General features: G+C 39.5%; 1 long non-coding RNA gene across 3 annotated transcripts in view; it reads right to left on the bottom strand.

Moving 5' to 3' along the window:
- LOC132436865 (uncharacterized) overlaps positions 1-19,066 on the bottom strand; it is a 385,752-nt gene that overhangs the window by 243,002 nt on the left and 123,684 nt on the right. Inside the window, exon 1 of one of the 3 annotated variants that reach the window (XR_009521900.1) lies at positions 7,768-7,839. The exons of the other annotated variants lie outside the window; for them this stretch is intronic. This is a non-coding gene — a long non-coding RNA (uncharacterized lncRNA). Of the gene's footprint in view, positions 1-7,767; positions 7,840-19,066 lie in introns of those variants that run through there. 3 annotated transcript variants of the gene reach the window in all.

Genomic DNA, 19,066 nt, shown 5'->3' with positions numbered 1-19,066 from the left:
TTTTCCCAGCACCACATATTGAAGAGGCTGTCTTTTCTCCACTGAATGTTCTTGCCTCCTTTGTGTATTTTTGCCTCCTTTGTCATAAATTAGGTGACCATATGTGCGTAGGTTTATCTCTGGGCTTTCTATCCTGTGCCATTGATCAATATTTTCCAAAACTCACACAGAGTTGTGAAAGAAAGGAAATATTAGACTGCAATTACTGCATGGTGAAACTATCAAAGAATAGGTTTTTAAACTTTCTCTAAACTAGGCTGGAATTAGGAAGAAATCACAAATGAGATTAAACATTTTGATTGATAACTCAATGTGAGTGATATGTGGGAAAAATACTAGGTTGGGAGCCGAGCTTTGGTTTTTCCACCTTTTTGTAGCTGTTAGAACTTAAGATAATGAGGGTTTGTTGTAAAAATATATATGGAAAAAAGGACTAAGGGAATCTTTGCTAACCCAGTAACAGATATATTCTGGATCTCAAAGGAGAAGAATAGAGTTTGAGAATTAGAAGATGGTTTAAGATCCAAAGTCATTTTACTACCAACATTAACTTGTTCTTTAGTTAGACAATCTCTTGCCAATATTGTAACTCAGCTCCTCTCTCTAGCTCTACTGCTAGATATCTTTTAGTTTCTGCTTACTCATGATACCTGTACTTTGAACTTGAATGTATTCACAATCTCTACATACTCAGTTTCTCTTGACCCCTGCCAGCTTATCATCTCTGATACCTGACTTCTGTATCTTTTCCAGTATCAGCCTTCATCACCAACTGGAACACCCTTTGTATTTCGCACTCAAATTCTCCAAGGAAGAGAATCTGATTAAGTGTTCTTTAGTCATCATTTTGTTTGGGTAGAGTTCTCATGCCAGATTTCTCATGGGCTGCTACTAGCCGATAGATAGATCCATAATACAGATGTCTGTTTCCCAGCCCTGACCTAATCAGCTGCTGCTGGTGGGACACAATCATGTGGTAATTTTCTGTGCTGTTATTCGTGAAGACATCTATCAGTACCTAGTGCTATACATGGGGGACTAGACTTCCTCTCCAGTGAACTTGGTTTCATCCAGGTTCCATTTCCATACCTATAACAGGAAAAGTTGGATGACATGTCCATCAAAGTCCTTTCAAATTCTAAGGTACTATGAGTGCACCTTTTGTATTTGTCCTCATTCTTTCTTTCTTTAGAAAAACAAATTTTTTTAGTTACTACTGTGACGTTAGGTATTATTCTAGATGTTGAAGAAACAGCAGTGACTGAGGTAGACCAAGTGTATAACAAGATTCTGGCAGTAAGAAAACTTTACCCCAGATGGTACCAATTAAGTGGTTTTAATGAAGGAGCTGCTTAGATATGTTAAGAAATGTTTCAGAACAAGACAAGGAGAGTTGAGGCACCCCAAGGCCAGCAAGAGTGAGAAGCTGCCACCACATCTAAAGTTGGATGGGCGAGCAGGACATAATGGTAAACCAATGAGACTTTGAGACATGGAGGAAGAGATGCCTGGAAGAAACTATAGTACAAGGGATACAGGTGCTGCCCAAAGACAAGGAAATTGCAGGAAAAGGCTCCTCAATCTCTCTCTCTTCTCACCCTCTAGTTTACCAGGGCTTTCCATTGGCCAAATCCAACTGAAAGTATGAGAGCAAACAATTTAAGGTGATATAGTCTTCAGTCTCTGAAAGCACACTGCAGCTCCAAGAAAATGGGAAATGGATAGGAGGGGATCAAATGGAAAATAATTGGGGCATAAATCTTACAATCAAGTGGAGTAAACAGATTAAAAACTTAAACTAAAATAAATACAGGGGCTTCCCTGGTGACGCAGTGGTTGAGAGTCCGCTTGCCAATGCAGGGGACACGGGTTCGTGCCCCGGTTCAGGAGGATTCCACATGCCGCGGAGTGGCTGGGCCCATGAGCCATGGCCGCTGAGCCTGTGCATCTGGAGCCTGTGCTCCGCAACGGGAGGGGCCACAACAGTGAGAGGCCCGTGTACCGCAAAAAAAAATAAAATAAAATAAAGTAAAATAAATACAAAATAAAACAATAAAATTTGATCTTAAAAAAAGGAACAAAGGAGGTAAAAGAAGACAGAAAGTGATTTTCAAGGAGGAAGGGATTATTTTAGAATAATGGAAAAAATAGTACATGTTGACAATTTTTGTCATTTTAATAAGTGTACTTGCCTTGGAGTTTTTTATTTTGGAATATCTGATATGTGAAAGGAATGTATGTGACATATACAAGTTATGAACATAAAAGAAAAGCAAAAACCCATGAACAACCACCAATTAAAAAAGAAAATATCCAAACCACTGACACTTCTTTGTTCTCCATCATCCTTTTCTCCTTTCTCATTCTTCATCAATAAAACTCAGTAACCTGAGTTTGTGAGTTTATTACTAAATTCCATTCCATTATGGTTTACTACAGGATACTGCATATAGTTTCCTATGCTATAGAGTAGGACCTTGTTGTTTATCCATTCTATATATAATAGTTTGCATCTGCTAACCCCAAACTCCCAATCCAACCCTCCCCTTCCTCTCCTCTCCCTTGGCAACCATAAGTCTGTTCTCTATGTCTGTGGGTCTGTTTCTTTCATAGATAAGTTCATTTGTGTCATATTTTAGATTCCACATATAGGTGATATCCTATGGTATTTGCCTTTCTCTTTCTGACTTACTTGGAGTAGTATGATAATCTCTAGGTCCATCCAGGTAGCTGCAAATGGCATTATTTCATTTTTTATGGCTGAGTAATATTCCATTGTGTGTGTATGTATGTATGTGTGTGTATATATATATATATATACCACATCTTCTTTACCCATTCATCTGCCGATGGACATTTAGGTTGTTTCCATGTCTTGGCTATTGTAAATAGTGCTGCTATGAACATAGGGATGTATGTATCTATTCGAATTACAGTTTTGTCTGGATATATGCCGAGGAATGGGATTGCTGCATCATATGGCAACACTATTTTTAGTTTTTTGAGGAATCTCCATACTCTTCTCCGTAGTGGCTGCACCAATTTATATTCCCACTAACAGTGTAGGAGGGTTTCCTTTTCTCCACAACCTCTCCAGTTTAATCACACTTTTTTTTTTTTTTTTTTTTGCAGTACACGGGCCTCTCACTGTTGTGGCCTCTCCCGTTGCGAAGCACAGGCTCCAGACGCACAGGCTCAGTGGCCATGGCTCACGGGCCCAGCTGCTCCGCAGCATGTGGGATCTTCCCGGACCGGGGCACGAACCCATGTGCCCTGCATTGGCAGGCAGACTCTCAAACATTGCGCCCTAATCACACTCTTTTTTTTTTTTTTTTTTTTTTTTTTTTGCGGTACGCGGGCCTCTCACCGCTGTGGCCTCTCCCATCGCGGAGCACAGGCTCCGGACGCGCAGGCCCAGCGGCCATGGCCCACGGGCCCAGCCGCTCCTCGGCATGCGGGATCCTCCTGGACCGGGGCACGAACCCGCGTCCCCTGCATCGGCAGGCGGACTCCCAACCACTGCGCCACCAGAGAAGCCCCTAATCACACTTTTTAATACATGTTAGTTTTGCTTATTTTTTGAAATTTATAAAATTGAAATCTTAAATTCATTCTTTTCACTCTTGTTTTTACCGCTTAATAATACTTTTTAATTCACCCTTGGTGATACACATTGTTGTAGTTCAACTTCACTGTTGAAAAGATATTTCATTACACAAATATTGTATAATTTGTTCATTCATTTTCCTAAGGACATTTTGTTATTGCCAATTTGTTGGTTATGATACTGGTGCAAATATTCTTCTATCTCTTTTTTGGATACATAAACAACTATTTCTTTGTGGTATATAATGCATACAGGAATAGAACTGGTGTATTATGGACAAGGTGCATGTTAAGCTTTATAACATAGTACCAACTTGTTTTTCCTACTGGTTGTATCTGTACACTCTCACCAGCAACGTTCAAGAGTTTCCCTTGATTCACGTACTCTCTGTCATTATGCTATGGGTTAAATGTTTGTATCTCCCCAAAAATTCATATGTTGAAATCCTAGTCCCCAAAGTGATGCTTACAAGCAGCCCTGAGTTATGATTCTAGACAACATCACCATGATAAGCATATGAGATGGAACACTTGGCCTAACAGTTACTAAGACTTACTAGAAGGTCATTATAATACAAACAGTATAATATTAATACAAAAATAGACAAATTGACCTACAGACCAGGATGGCTGTAAGACAGACTCGTATCTCAGAATTTACTGCATAATAAAGGTGGTACCACAAGTCAGACTGTTTAGTGAACGATGATAGGAAAGCTGCTCATTATGGGAAAAAATCCATACCTATTATCACCTACAAGAATGGAATCCACGTATATTAAAGAAATAAGCCAAAAGAAACCAAGGCAGAAGATAATGTGCCCTAGGGTTAGGGAAGAACTTAAAATTCCAAAAGCATCATTAATAGTTTTAATCACATCAAATTAAGAATTTCTGTGAATCAAGTTAACATAAAGCTGTTGCAGAGAGATGATATTTGCCAGAGGAATAAAACCACAGGAAATGATTATCTAAATATACAAGAAACTCATGCATATGAAAAAAGCATAAGAATCTCAAATTTTAAAAATGAGTAAAGGATATCTGAGCCAATTCAGAGCCAAAGAAACCCAATATATGATAGGGGCCGAAAATCATTGGTAATCAGAGGAACGCACTTTAAAACAAAACAGAGATAACAGTTTAGACCCATCATACTCTAAATACAGAGGGCTGCGTGAAAAAAATAAGGAACCCAATACTATCTATGTAAATTACAACTCATGAAATAATTCATGGCTTACACTAATACTTTAGAAAAGAAGAATATAAACCAAATATACATTGGGGAATTGAGAGTGAGGAGTGGACCAGAGGCCTCGCAAAGAGCAATGATCACCAGATGCCCAGAACTGCAGAGGATTACTAAGGAACCTTTGGCTCATTAACCAAAGCAAAACCATAGCGCACAGGTGAAATCATACGACGTCATCTTAAATTCCCAATTCCATCATGGGAGTCCTACCCACAGGACACCCAGCTCAGAAGTCCACCATCAGCTAAGCTCTTTGCTTCCCTGGGACTATCTTGTTCCCCAACAGTCCTAATCATCCTTCTGTAGGCTGAGGATAAAATGACTCTTTATCTAGTTTTCCAAATATTTATATTTCTATGGTAATATAGCACTGGAATAAAAAAGTGATTTTTTTTTTTTTTTTTTTGTGGTACGCGGGCCTCTCACTGTTGTGGCCTCTCCCGTTGCGGGGCACAGGCTCCGGACGTGCAGGCTCAGCAGCCATGGCTCACGGGCCCAGCCGCTCCGCGGCATGTGGGATCTTCCCGGACCGGGGCACGAACCCGCGTCCCCTGCATCAGCAGGTGGACTCCCAACCACTGCGCCACCAGGGAAGCCCTGTTGTTTTTTTAATAATTGAAATTTTAACCAAAACTTTTTTCTCTCATTTTCTTGTATCTTTTTATTCCCACCCATTCATTCAGTAGAAGTCATTGCCTCAGGGAAGGGATAATATGGCAGAGAAAATCTTTTTGGTGTTAAAAGCATCACTATGAAGTATGTAACCCCCAAGCCATAAAACATTATCTCTGGAAAACCAGATGAAGAGCCAGGCCAGCTTGTCCTCAGACTACATAAAAGTGGTCATGACTGCGGGGAACAAGAGCAGCCACAGCAGAATCCAAGTTAAATGATGGTGGGTTCCTAAGCTCTGTTTCCTACAGAACGGTCTCTGCAGACGGAACTGGGAATCCCAGATCAGATAGAACTGGGCCCCTAGCCCCAGGGGAGTGCCTGGAACCAGCAAGATTCCTGTGTCCTGTCCCTCAGCCCGGCTCCCCAGCATGGCACCAGGACAGGCCTGAGGCCACGTAACAGAGTATCTTGCAATAATGCAGGAAGAGCTTTGCGCCTGAGAGCAGAGCAGAGACAGCTGCTCTGAAAGTCATTTGTAAGATCGTAGTAGATGCACCAGGGGCCCAAAGTCAAAATGGGAACAGAGACCCCTCCTTTGAGTCTATGTAGATGAAGAATGATTTCAAGGAAAGGTCTTCTCCATCCCTCAAGTCTCTGCCTTCGCTCTTAGACATCACCCCACAGAAAGGAAGAGGCACTCCACTAAACACATGGGCTCTCAATGTGGGACTATCTCGCTCCCCAGCAGACATGTGGCAATACCTGGAGACATGTTTTGCTGTCACAAGTGGGGGGTGCTGCTGGAATCTGATAGGCAGAGGTCAGAGATGCTGCTGAACATTCTACGGTGCACAAAATGGCACCCCCCAAACAAAGAATCACCCAGCCCCAAATGTCAGCAAGGTCAAGGTTGAGAAACACTTCCCTAAACTGAGATTAGGTTTTGACGACCTGGCACAATAAGAGATTTATAATTTTAACATAAATGCTCATTTGTTTTAAATAAAGAAAATTACACCTAGTTCGTGGGTTGAAATGTGGAACCACTTGCTTACGCTCAGGAATATATCCTTTCTCTAATATAAAATAATCAACAATTATCAGTTTTGCATTTAATGAAAAGGTTTTGCGGGGGGAAGAAAAGTTGAAGTAGCTTTAAAGTAAGACAAAGCACCTCACTCACAAGGAGGAAAAAGAATTGGTGACATGAGGACAGATGCTGGAAGCTTACGACAATATCTGAAGCAAATGAGAGAAGCAAAGGGGGGGTAGCGGGTGGGGAGTGGGGTGTGGTGTTAGGGTTAGGGGAGAAGAAAAGTACGTGCAGGGAAGTCATCCCTGGCTGGAGGAACATTCAGAGGGGAACAAGTGGCTCCTAACTTAGGACGATGAGGACCATGAGCATTTTTCAGAGAGGTGAGGTGGGTTTTCTTCCAGACTCTCCAGCAGAAGTTTACTAAGAAGGTAGCCTGAGAACCTCAGATCACTAACATCCCAAGAAGTATATCAGCAAAGGGAAAAATTGAAAGGGCTTTCAAAAATAGCATAGGTGAGGGCTTCCCTGGTGGTGCAGTGGTTGAGAGTCCGCCTGCTGATGCAGGGGACACGGGTTCGTGCCCCGGTCCGGGAAGATCCCACATGCCGCAGAGTGGCTGGGCCCGTGAGCCATGGCCGCTGAGCCTGCGCGTCCAGAGCCTGTGCTCCGCAACGGGAGAGGCCACAGCAGTGATAGGCCCATGTACCGCATAAAAAAAAAAAAAAGCGTAGGTGAAAGCAAAAGCCAGAAACGATGAAGAGAGGAAAAGGGGGAAAAGAGAAGAAAAGAAGGAAGGGAGAGGAGAGAGGTACAGGGGAAGGGAGGGAGAGAGAGAGATCTAGAAACAATTGCAATGAGTAATAAAGTAAACCAGTCTTATGTTAATGACATGCCAAAGTGTTCCATTTTTATGCAAAAGCAAATAACTGTGAAGTATCCCCAACATAAACACTGATTAAAAGAGATTAAATGTCTCGGGATGAAATGTCATAATATTACACAGTGTCAGTTTGTGGTGTTCTCAAAATGTTAATGACCTCCAGCTTCAGCTGCTTCCATTACCAGCTATCTCAAGGGAGAACAGCCTCAGCTGCAGGGTTGCCAGGAGGAGCTCAGAGCCTCGTCCCATCTCCTCCCCATTAACAGATAAAATTTCACTGAAAATGATTCGGTGACATTTGGCCATAATTCAGAAGGGACCACATTTTTTAAAAAGAATTTTTCTTTTATCAGAAAGTACTTGAGTTTATCTTACCATTTCAATAATGCTCCAGACCTCATTCAGTCAGTCTTCAGTACTCTTTGGAATAACAGTTTTCTATTCTCTAACAGTGACATTTCCCCAGCAATGGTAGCATCTGCAGAAAATTTAGGAAGTGAGAGTTCATCATTTTACAAACTAATTCTGGAAAAAAGCGTGGGTCAGGATGAATTTATCACTATTTCACCAGGACTGATCCCAGAATTCTTCATAAAGTGTTAGTGTACTCTGAGTGGCCACGCCCCCTCATTTACTTTAATAAAAATCATTAGTACTTCCGGTCTCCACAATTATTTTTGCCTCCAAGCCAAATAAAATAGGCTAACACCCTGTGGTCACTTTATGAATTAGTCATTCTCTCCCACCTATTCTACTGACCCAGTTTCTCTCACACAGCCAGGACACGTGCCATCTAACTGGCTACACTTTTGAACGCATGAACCTCAATGGGTATGTATCTGTTGCCTAGTAATATCTACGCTTTCTGCAGTACATAAGTGCATTCAGACATTTATGGTTGGTGCAATTCTGCATTTATTCAACAAATGCTCATTGAGTTTTTATTAAGCACAAGCTCTCTAATTAGTCCCTTCTCTCAATAAATTTCTTAACATCTGGAGTGGGGTCAGGGGTGACAGAAAGAACAATATGGGGCAAGATAGATATGTGCCACTTCTAGGGTCCAGTTACAGTGCTCAGTAACTAACACAAGGAAGTCTTTTAGCTGGAGACTTCAGGAGAAACCTCAGCGCAGGTGGGTTATACAAAATGGACCTCGTAAATTTTGACAGAATGTTGACTGAGATGAACTGAATAAAACATTCTATCTGCCCTGTCTGAATACAGTAGCCTATAGCCACATATGGCTATTTAAATTAAAGTTAAGTAAACTGAAATAAAATTTAAATTTCAGTCACACTAGCTTCAAGTGCTCAATAACCACATGTGGCTAGTGGTGACCATAGTGGACAGTGTAGAAGAATATTTCCATCACTGCAAAAAAATTCATCGGACAGCTCTGTTCTAAGTCGAAGAAACGGGATAATTACGAGAAACCACAAGTGTTTTATGGATGTCTGGAGACCAGCAAACACCCCCCATTTGCTGGTGAATATCCTTGTGAACGTGCTCCTTCCTATGCTCCATCACAACCATCACTCCATTGCAAGGTAGAAAGTCATCCACACAAGAAAACTACAAAATTCATAAATACAAGCAAACTACAAGCTCCCTTTTGAATCTGTTTAAAGGATTGACCAGGATTGGGGATCACAGACAGTTCTTGATCCCTTTCCACCATGAAAGCACAACCAATGTCCTACTCAGTTATTTTGGCCAGTCATTCCCAAGTATGAATTAATGGGGGCTTACTGTATTCTGTGTTGATGATTCATCACCATAGGCCAGTGAAGCAGAGTAAGTATCAGAAGCAGTGAACATTACTGGTTGGAACAGTAAAGTGGATGGGGCTTAGATCTACTCACAGGAAGGGAAAATAAGGCTTTTGATGAGAAAAGACAATACCCGGTAGTATAGGCATTCTTTCCACCCCTGCAATCTTTCCACTGCTGATGTTTCCTGTCATTTTTACATGAGGACCCAACCTTTACCTTACACTATCTTGGGCATTTTATGTAACTTAACTCAGGCAATTTTCAGATGTCAGTCTCTACAGGATGTGCTGTGTATTTTAAAGAAATTTTACAATATATTTCCATTCATAGCATTTTAAGATGTAGGCTTCTATGACATGTGATAAAGAGAAATCCCTTCCCTGGTGGGAGGTGATCAAGATACCCTCTTCAGGTTCTAATAGTGAATGACCATATTTAAAAGGTGTGCACGTTCTGTGAACGTTAAAAAAAAAAAAAAAAAAGACTGAAAGCTGAGATCCTAAAGGTCAAAAGTAGAGAATGGAGAGAACGTAAAAATTTTATTCTATTTTTTCCATAATCAGAAAATAAAGTTTTATGTAAGTCCCTTTGATTTGCTAAATAAACATATTTGTGGATAGGAAATTCAAGAGACCTTTGGCATTTGAAGAAATCGACTGTCTCAGTATTCAACTGTATCAATCACACAATGACACTTGGTTTTCACCAAGCCACAAGGGGTCCGGATCACCTGGCAAAGATGAAGTGAAAATGTACACTGTGAACAATAACAGGCTACTTGATCATGAGGATCCCATGCATTATCCCAGAGCAGACTAGCTTTGTCGAAGCCACAAGGACTTCAATACTCTCCTGGTGAGAAGACCTTTCCATTCTATAAATTCATTCTTTTAAAAAAAGTGATCTTACCCTAAACCTGTGGACTTTAAACCTTCTTTTTAAAGTAGACAGATGTCCAATATGGAAATCAGACAAAAGATCCTATAGGTGGTAGGGGGAAACAGGGCCCTTTGAGTTTTCTCTTTCTATTCCCTACATAATTCCAGAGATGCCAGTGAGCAAGGTTTGAAAACCACTATATCAAATTATTTCCATCACTGGCTGCCAAGTATGACACCCCCTGGAGTTGTACAGCATAGCAGGCCTGCCCAAAACGCCAGAAACAGCAATTAATTATAAGAACTAGGATGTTTTTGTATCTTCCAGAGTCTCCTATAAAAATGCAAATGTTCCTGGGGAGAAAGATTTTAAGCAATCATGGGGAATTATTTTATCAATTCAATTTGCAGCTTGGAAACTTCGGTGACAGCAAAGCCCTGTAGGATTGGGCACAGATAAAGGAACTGAAACAGATGTAACCAAGGAAAAATGTCTTTATTTCCTGAGGTTGTACAGGACCCACCTAACAGGCTATTGATCGTTTTTAAATAAAGAAAATTATAAAATGGCCAACATTTGAATGTATCTTCATTGCCAGATACTTTTCCAAGTCTCAATCTATGTTTTAGCTCATTTTATGTATTCCTTTATACATTAGCTCATATATGTATGCCTTACAACAACATGATGAAAGTACAATTTTATACCCATATTACAGATGAGGCAACTGAGGCACAGAAGAGTTAAGGTCACACAGCTAATAAGAGGCAGAGCCAAAATTCAAATCTGCACAGTCTGACTCTAGGGCCTGTGATAACCTCGCACAATGGTTAATCTTCCAGAGGTGCACAATTATTTCAGTTCACCCCAGCACTTCTAAAGGGTGGCCCCCTCTGAACTTTAACTCTCTGACCTCTGTGATTCTCTTGATTTTGGCTAATTACCCCAGAGAAAACAAGAAGGATGAATTTCCAGCAAGCTATGAGCTTATTGAGATGGGAATTATCTTCTAGTTTTGCACCCAATCTAACCAGTTGAATAACGATTTCACTCAATTGAGGCCTGGTGTTTTCAGGTCTGCCATGCACTGCAGCAAGTGTTGTGATGCTCAGCTCAGGAAAATGACACATATAGAGTTTGACTGAATATCACCTTCTAGAGCTGAACTGTGAAAACTGGTGACCCTAGGAGTTTGGCCTTTGCCCATATCATTAAAGCATCCATATTTTCTTCTAGGAGTTTCATGGTTTCAAGTCTTATGTTCAAGCATTTAATCCATGTTGAGTTGATTTTTGTGAGTGATGTAAGATAAAAGTTCAATGACACTCTTTTGAACATGGCTATCCAGTTTTCCCAGCACTGTTTATTAAAGAGAGTATCCTTTCCCCATATTCTTGGCTCCTTTGCTGAAAATTAACTGGCCATATAGGTATCAGTTTATTTCTGGGCTCTTTATTCTACCCCATTGATCTATGTCTGTGTCTTTATGCCAATACCATACTGTTTTGAGTACTACAGCTTTGTAATACAGTTTGGAATCAGGAAGTGTGATGCCTCCAGCTTTATCCTTTTTCAAGATTGCACTGGTTATTTGGGATCTTTTGTGGTTCCATACACATTTTAGGATTTTCTTTTCTAATTCTGTGATAAATGCCATTGGAATTTTGACAGGGATAGCATTGTATCTGTAGATCATTTTGGGTAGTCTGGATATTTTAACAATATTAATTCTTCCAATCCATGAACACAGAATATCTCCACTTATCTGTGTCCTCTTCAATTTCTTTCGTCCATGTCTTATTGTTTTCAGTATACCTCCTTGGTTAAATTTATTACTAAGTATTTTATTCTTTTTGATGCTATTTTAAATGAGATTGTTTTCTTAATTTTTATTTCTGAAACTCTTTTGCTGGTGTACTATATAGCACAGGGAACTATATTCAATATCCTGTGATAAGCCATAACAGAAAAGAATATGAAAGAGTGTATATATAGGTATAACTGAATCACTTTGCTGTACAGCAGAAATTAACACAACGTTGGGAATCAACTATACTTCAATAAAATAAAATTTTTTAAAATGCAACTAATTTTTGTATACTGATTTTGTATCCTTCAACTTTACTAAAATCATTTCTTAGTTTTAACATTATTTTTGGTGGAGAGAAGACTCAATATTTTAAAGATAATTTTCCCCCAACTAACATAGATTCAGTGTAATCCAATCAAATGCTCATCAGGCTTTTTTTTTTTTTTTTTTAAATTGACAAGCTGATTATAAAATTTATGTAGACTAGAGAAAACAATTTGGGAAAAGATAACAAAGTTGGAGGACATACTCCATTGATTTCAAGATTTACTTTACTACCTTAGCAACCAAACCAGCATGATACAGTGTACAAATAGACATTCAGGTCGATGGAAGCAAACAGAGAATTTAGATATAAACTCACACTTATATGGTCAATTGACTTCAACAATGGCACCAAGGTAATTCAGTTGGGAAACAATACTCTTTTCAACAAATGGTACTTGAACAATTGAACATCCAAGGTCAAAACAAAATAAATGTACTCCACCTTTACTTCACCCCATATATAAAATATAACTAAAAGTACATTATACACCTACAAATTTAGAGCTAATACGACAAAACTTCTAGGAGGAAATATAGAAGAAAATCTTTGTGATCTTGAATAAGGCCAAATTTCTTAAATAGGACACGAAAAACACCCCCAAAACTGATAAATTAAACTTCATTTAAAAAATTTGCTTTTCAAAGACATTTTTAAGAAAATTAAAAAGCAATCCAAAGACTAGAAGAAAATATTTGTAAAACATAGATCTATTAAAAGACTTGTGTCCGTAATATATAAAGAACTCTTACAACTTAATAAAGAAAACGCTTTTTAAAATGAGTAAGAGATTTGAATAGCTCAACCAAGAAGATATATAGATAAATAAGCACAAGAAAAGACGTGCAATGTGATTAACCATTAGCAAATGCAACTTAAAAACACAGTGAGATACTACACACCCTAGAGAACTGCCAAAATTACCAAGTGTCTGAAAGAATGTGAGGCAACTCAAACTCTCATACATTATACATGGGAACACACTTTAGAAAACAGTTATACTCTTATATACTTTTATACTCTTATAAAGGTAGATATACACTACTCTATGACCCAGTAATTTCTCTTTTATATATTCACCCAAAGAAAAGAAAGCATATGTCCACACAAAGATGTGATTCAAATGCTCATAGCAACTTCCTTTATAATAGCTCAAAATGTAAATAATCTAAATATCCCTCAACTGATGCAAGGATAAACAAAATGTGATTATTATCCTAAAGGAGAACACAATAAAAAAGGAACAAGGTATAGATGTATGCAACAATATGGAATATTCTCAAAAGTATGACATTAAGAAATACAAAGAGGGGCTTCCCTGGTGGCACAGTAGTTGAGAGTCTGCCTGCCGATGCAGGGGACACGGGTTCGTGCCCCGGTCCGGGAAGATCCCACATGCCGCGGAGCGGCTGGGCCCGTGAGCCATGGCCGCTGAGCCTGAGCGTCTGGAGCCTGTGCTCCACAACGGGAGAGGCCACAACAGTGAGAAGCCCGCGTACCGCAAAAAAAAGAAAAAAAAAGAAATAAGAAAGACTATACACTCTATGAATTCATTTTTCAGTAAATTCTAGAAAAAGCAAAATTGTAATGATACTAAGAAAATCAGTGGTTGCCTGGGACCAGAAGGTTAGGAAAGGGACAGCTTCCTGCAAAAGGACAGCTGGAAATTTTGGTGTGATAGAAATGTTCTGTATAATGACTTGGTGGGTTGTGAAACTGTATAAAATTGTCAAAATTCATCAAATTGGAAACGAGCTTCGTGAATTTTATTGAATGTAAGTCAATGAAGCTGACCGAAAAATGAAAGGAAGAAGATCTATCAAGGAGTTATATACTTTCCAGAAATAGAAAATAAGAAATGGAGAAAAATTAAATGTCTTTAATGAAAAAGAGAGATACTTTCAAAGATATTGTGTTTTGTATAATGGTGTGTGTATTAGTCAGGGTTCCAGAGAAGCAGAATGAACAGTGGGTATAGAGTAAGAAAGATAAATAGATTTATTTTAAGGAACTGGGTCACGGAATTGTGGAGACTGGCAAGTCCAAAATCTGCAGGGTGGGCCAGAAGAATGGAACCCAGAGAAGAGCTGCAGTTCAAATCTGAAGGCACTCTGCTGGCAGAATTCCATCTTCTAGTGAAGTTAGTTGTTTTCTATTAAGGCCTCCAATTGTTTGGATGAGGCCTACCCTCATTATGAAGGGTAATACACTTTACTCAATATCTACTCGTTTAAATCTTATCTCCATTAAAAAAATACCTTCACAGAAACATTTATTTATTTATTTAACATCTTTATTGGAGTATAATTGCTTTACAATGATGTGTTAGTTTCTGCTTTATAACAAAGTGAATCAGCTATATATATATCCCAATATCTCCTCCCTCTTGTGTCTCCTTCCCACCCTCCCTATCCCACCCCTCTAGGTGGTCACAAAGCACCGAGCTGATCTCCCTGTGCTACGTGGCTGCTTCCCACTAGCTATCTATTTTACATTTGGTAGTGTATATATGTCAATGCTACTCTCTCACTTCATCCCAGCTTACCCTTCCCATTCCCAGTGTTCTCAAGTCCACTCTCTACGTCTGTATCTTTATTCCTGTCCTGCCCCTAGGTTCGTCAGAACCTTTTTTTTTTTTTTAGATTCCATATATATGTGTTAGTCTACGGTATTTGTTTCTATCTTTCTGACTTATTTCACTCTGTATGACAGACTCTAGGTCCATCCACCTCACTACAAATAACTCAATTTTGTTTCTTTTTATGGCTAAGTAATATTCCATTGTATATATGTGCCACATCTTCTTTATCCACTCATCTGTCAATGGACACTTAGGTTGCTTCCATGTCCTGGCTATTGTAAATAGAGCTGCAATGAACATTGTGGTACATGACTCTTTTTGAATTATGGTTTTCTCAGGGCATAATCCCAGTAGTGGGATTGCTGGGTCATATGGAAGTTCTATTTTTAGTTTTTTAAGGAACCTCCATACTGTTCTCCATAGTGGCTGTATCAATTTACATTCCCGCCAACAGTGCAAGAGGGTTCCCTTTTCTCCCCACCCTCTCCAGCATTTGTTTCTAGATTTTTTGGAGCTACATAGAAAGAGTCATTTAGTTAGGTACCATTAGCATTTGCCCTTATGGAGAAAGATGGAAGAAACTGCTTAGGTATTACCTTTGCCCTCCCACTAGCTGACCGTGGAGACAGCAAGCTCAGCATCGTGGGTCTCCATCTATAAAATTAGTATAATATCTACTTCACACAAGTGTTAGGGGAAAGATATATTAATAAGCATCTAAGCAATTGGAGATTTGCATCAAATATATTGCTACCCATGCCTTTGTGCTATGCACTCCAAAGCCCATCAGCAAGGCCTACTTATGATATAGTCCCATTGCCCTTCATCCCAGGCCCAACTCCAGTCTCCAACTTCCTTTTTCGCCTGCCAAGGAGGACTTTGTACTCCCACTTCAAAAAGTGCTTCCAGACAGACAAGAGGCAAAAGGAACCAGGTGCCTTCCACTCCTTCAACACCATCTCTTAAAGGTGAATGATGTCTAAGAAATCTCAGAAAGCCTTAGCACAATGGTTCACATGTAGACAAAGATTTCTCTTTCCTGATGGATTTACACAAGAATCTGTTCCAAAGCAGAATATTGACAGCCAACTGGAAATGAGAGTGGAGCCAAATGTTAACAATATCTGGCCCACCCTGCAGATTTTGGACTTGCCAGTCTCCACAATCCCGTGAGCCAATTCCTTAAAATAAATCTATTTCTCTTTCTCACTCTATACCCACTATTCGTTCTGTTTCTCTGGAACCCTGACTAATACACACATCATTATATAAAACAAAATATCTTTGAAAGCATCTCTTTTTTTCATTGAAGACATTTAATTTTTCTCCATTTCTTATTGTTATTATGTTAACAATATCAGTGATAATCTATTACCTGTTTTAGTGAGTCCTTGTTCAAGGCCATAAACATTGCCATTTAATCCTTACACCAACTCAGCAAGGTAGATAATTTTTAGTCCTACTTTACAGATAAAAAATTAGAGTTACCATATGATCCAGCAATCCCACCCCTGGGCATATATCCGGGAAAGATGAAAACTCTAATTTGGAAAGATACAAGCACCCCAATATTCACTGCAGCACTATTTACAATAGCCAAGATATGGAAGCAACCTAAGTGTTCATCGACAGATGAATGGATAAAGAAGATGTGGCACATTTATACAATGGAATACTACTCAGCCATAAAAAGAATGAAATAAGGCCAATTTGCAGCAACATGGATGGACCTAGAGATTATCATACTAAGTGAAGTAAGTCAGATTGAGAAAGACAAATATCATATGATACCCCTTATATGTGGAATCTAAAAAAATGATACAAATGAACTTAATTACAAAACAGAAATAGACTCAAAACAAATAGAAACAAATTTCTGGTTACCAAAGGGGAAAGCAGGGGAGGGAGGAATAAATTAGGAATTTGAGATTAACAGATATACACTACTATGTATAAAATAAATAAACAACAAAGACCTACTGTATAGCACAGGAAACTATATTCAATATCTTGTAATATAACCTATAATGGAAAAGAATCTGAAAAAGAATATATGTGTGTGTGTGTGTGTGTGTGTGTGTGTGTGTGTATGTAAAACTGAATCACTGCTGTACACCTGAAACTAACACAACACTGTAAATCAACTATACTTCAATTAAAAAATGAAATTAATTAGAACTCAAAGAAGTTAAATAATTTGGTTACAGCTGTTAGAATCAGGATTTGAACCAATGTGAAGGAAAAGGACCCTAAAAATTTATTCATCCTTTAGGACATTGCACACAGAACAAAAGGGTTAATACAAACTTCTCAAAATTGCCACTGGGAACCAGCTGTACAATAGGAAGAAGAGAGAAGCTGTAAATTCTTCATCCTGAGGCCACAAGCCCATGTCAGGGCCCTTAGTGGAGAGGACTGAAGGGAAGGCAGAAAGGGTGCATGCACTGAGATACAGGGGTATCTGCTCTTCCCTCCTGGCACCCCAACTCCCAGAAGACTTATACTTGACAAACTGCTTTCATTTCCTGCCCCACCCTTCCAACTTAATACCATTATTAATAGGCACATCTTTCATGCAAAGCTTTCTTTTGGAAATGGATGGGAAGTAGGTAGGTGGGTGAGGCAGCAAGGAGAAAACACACTAAGAAGAAAAGGTGGTAGGTGGGTGGATGAAGGTCACTGGAGAAAAAAAGAAACCAGAAATATATTCATCCTTGCTTGGAAAATATGACTAAGTAAAATAAGTGTGATCATTTGAGGTAGTCAGTCAGTCTGACCTTTATAAAAAGAGCTCGATGATTTTACTTTTCTCCCACTCCAAGTCATTTTAAAGCAATCCATAAGGTTTCACTCCTATCAGAGGGTAGTGATTTGCTGTTGTAGAGCTGTTATCTACAAAAAAGAGTTTCAGATGGGTCAGCTCATACTTTCCCACTTTCTTTAAAGTATAGGGGTGATGGACTCCAAAGAAAAATCAAGTGCTTATTCTTGTGTGACTCTTCTTGGATATAGCATAAACAGACAAGCCAGGGGAAAACATCTTAAGGCAAAACTTGATAGGAACAGAATAACCTGCTTCATCTTTTTTGACCGTCTCAGCATTTTATTTCCTGATGAACTCCAGGGCTAAAGGGTAGAGAGATGCCACAGTGGGCTAGATGGGGCAGTAGGCCAAAGTAACTCCTCAGCAGTGACCCAGATTGAGTGAAGAAAGGGTGGGCAATCTCACTTCCTCATGGAATGAGAAGATTCTTTCAAGCAGCATAAGAAAAAATGACCAGTTATGAGGGAAAAAAGAAAAAATTGGAAGTGGATAGCTGTTCATCTTAAAAGGTTTTCAAGTCTGATGACAGGATTTTTTTGGTATTCACCAGGTGCAAAGTTTTAGGAGATTCCAGCTCATTAATGCAGAACCTTAAGGCTTGTCCTGAAGGAACCCATATTAGTTTCCTAGGGCTGCTAAAACAAAGTAACACAAACTGGGTGGCTTAAAACGTCAGAAACGTATTGCCTCACAGTCTGGAGGCCAGAAGTCTGAATCAAGCTGTCATCAGAACCGTGCTCCCTCTGAAGCCGGTGGGGGAAAATCCTTCCTTGTTTCTTCCTAGATTCTGGAAGAAGCCATCAATCCTTAGCATCCCTCACCTGTAGCTGCCTCAGTCCAGTCTCTACCTCTGTCATCACATGGTGTTCTCCCTGTGTGTTTCTGACATCACATGGCATTTTCCTCTTTTTATAAAGACAGCAATCATGTTGGATTGGGGCTCACCCTAATGACCTCATCTTAACTCAGTTACATCAACAAAGAACTCATTTCCAAACCAAGTCACACTCCCTGGGGGTTAAGCTTCAGCATACCTTTCTGGGGAACTCCAGCTGTTCATGTCCACATCTTACATGCATTCATTCACTCTCCAAGTACAAAACACCTGTGCTATGCCTGCTGACCCCTCCAGAAGCAGCTCCACAGAAGCAGGGTAGGTGTGGAGTGGGAGGTAGATAGGGGTGTTCAAGACAGAGAGGCTGGATAAAATTCCAGCAGGGGTGGCAAGAGTCAGGTAAGTGACAGAATGAAACCGAGAAACGTTCGCAATTTTGTGTAACACCTTACTAGAGTACAAAAAAGAAAAGAGAGTAAGTTCAAGTGTCACATCCCCAGTAGGGACCAATGAGATGAGGTCTGTAAAACACAGCAGAATGATCACTTTCTCTCACATTTAGTGCCAAAGTATAAGTTTTAAGGCAAGTTTACAACATATTCTATCAGGATTACAATTTTTCTATTAAAATTAAGTTGTGCATAT

The sequence above is a fragment of the Delphinus delphis genome, chromosome 14, assembly GCF_949987515.2.
Source record: "Delphinus delphis chromosome 14, mDelDel1.2, whole genome shotgun sequence".
NCBI classification, from domain to species: Eukaryota; Metazoa; Chordata; class Mammalia; order Artiodactyla; family Delphinidae; genus Delphinus; species Delphinus delphis.
Note: the sequence above shows the minus strand (reverse complement) of the source record. Positions and strands in the feature narration are given on the sequence as shown.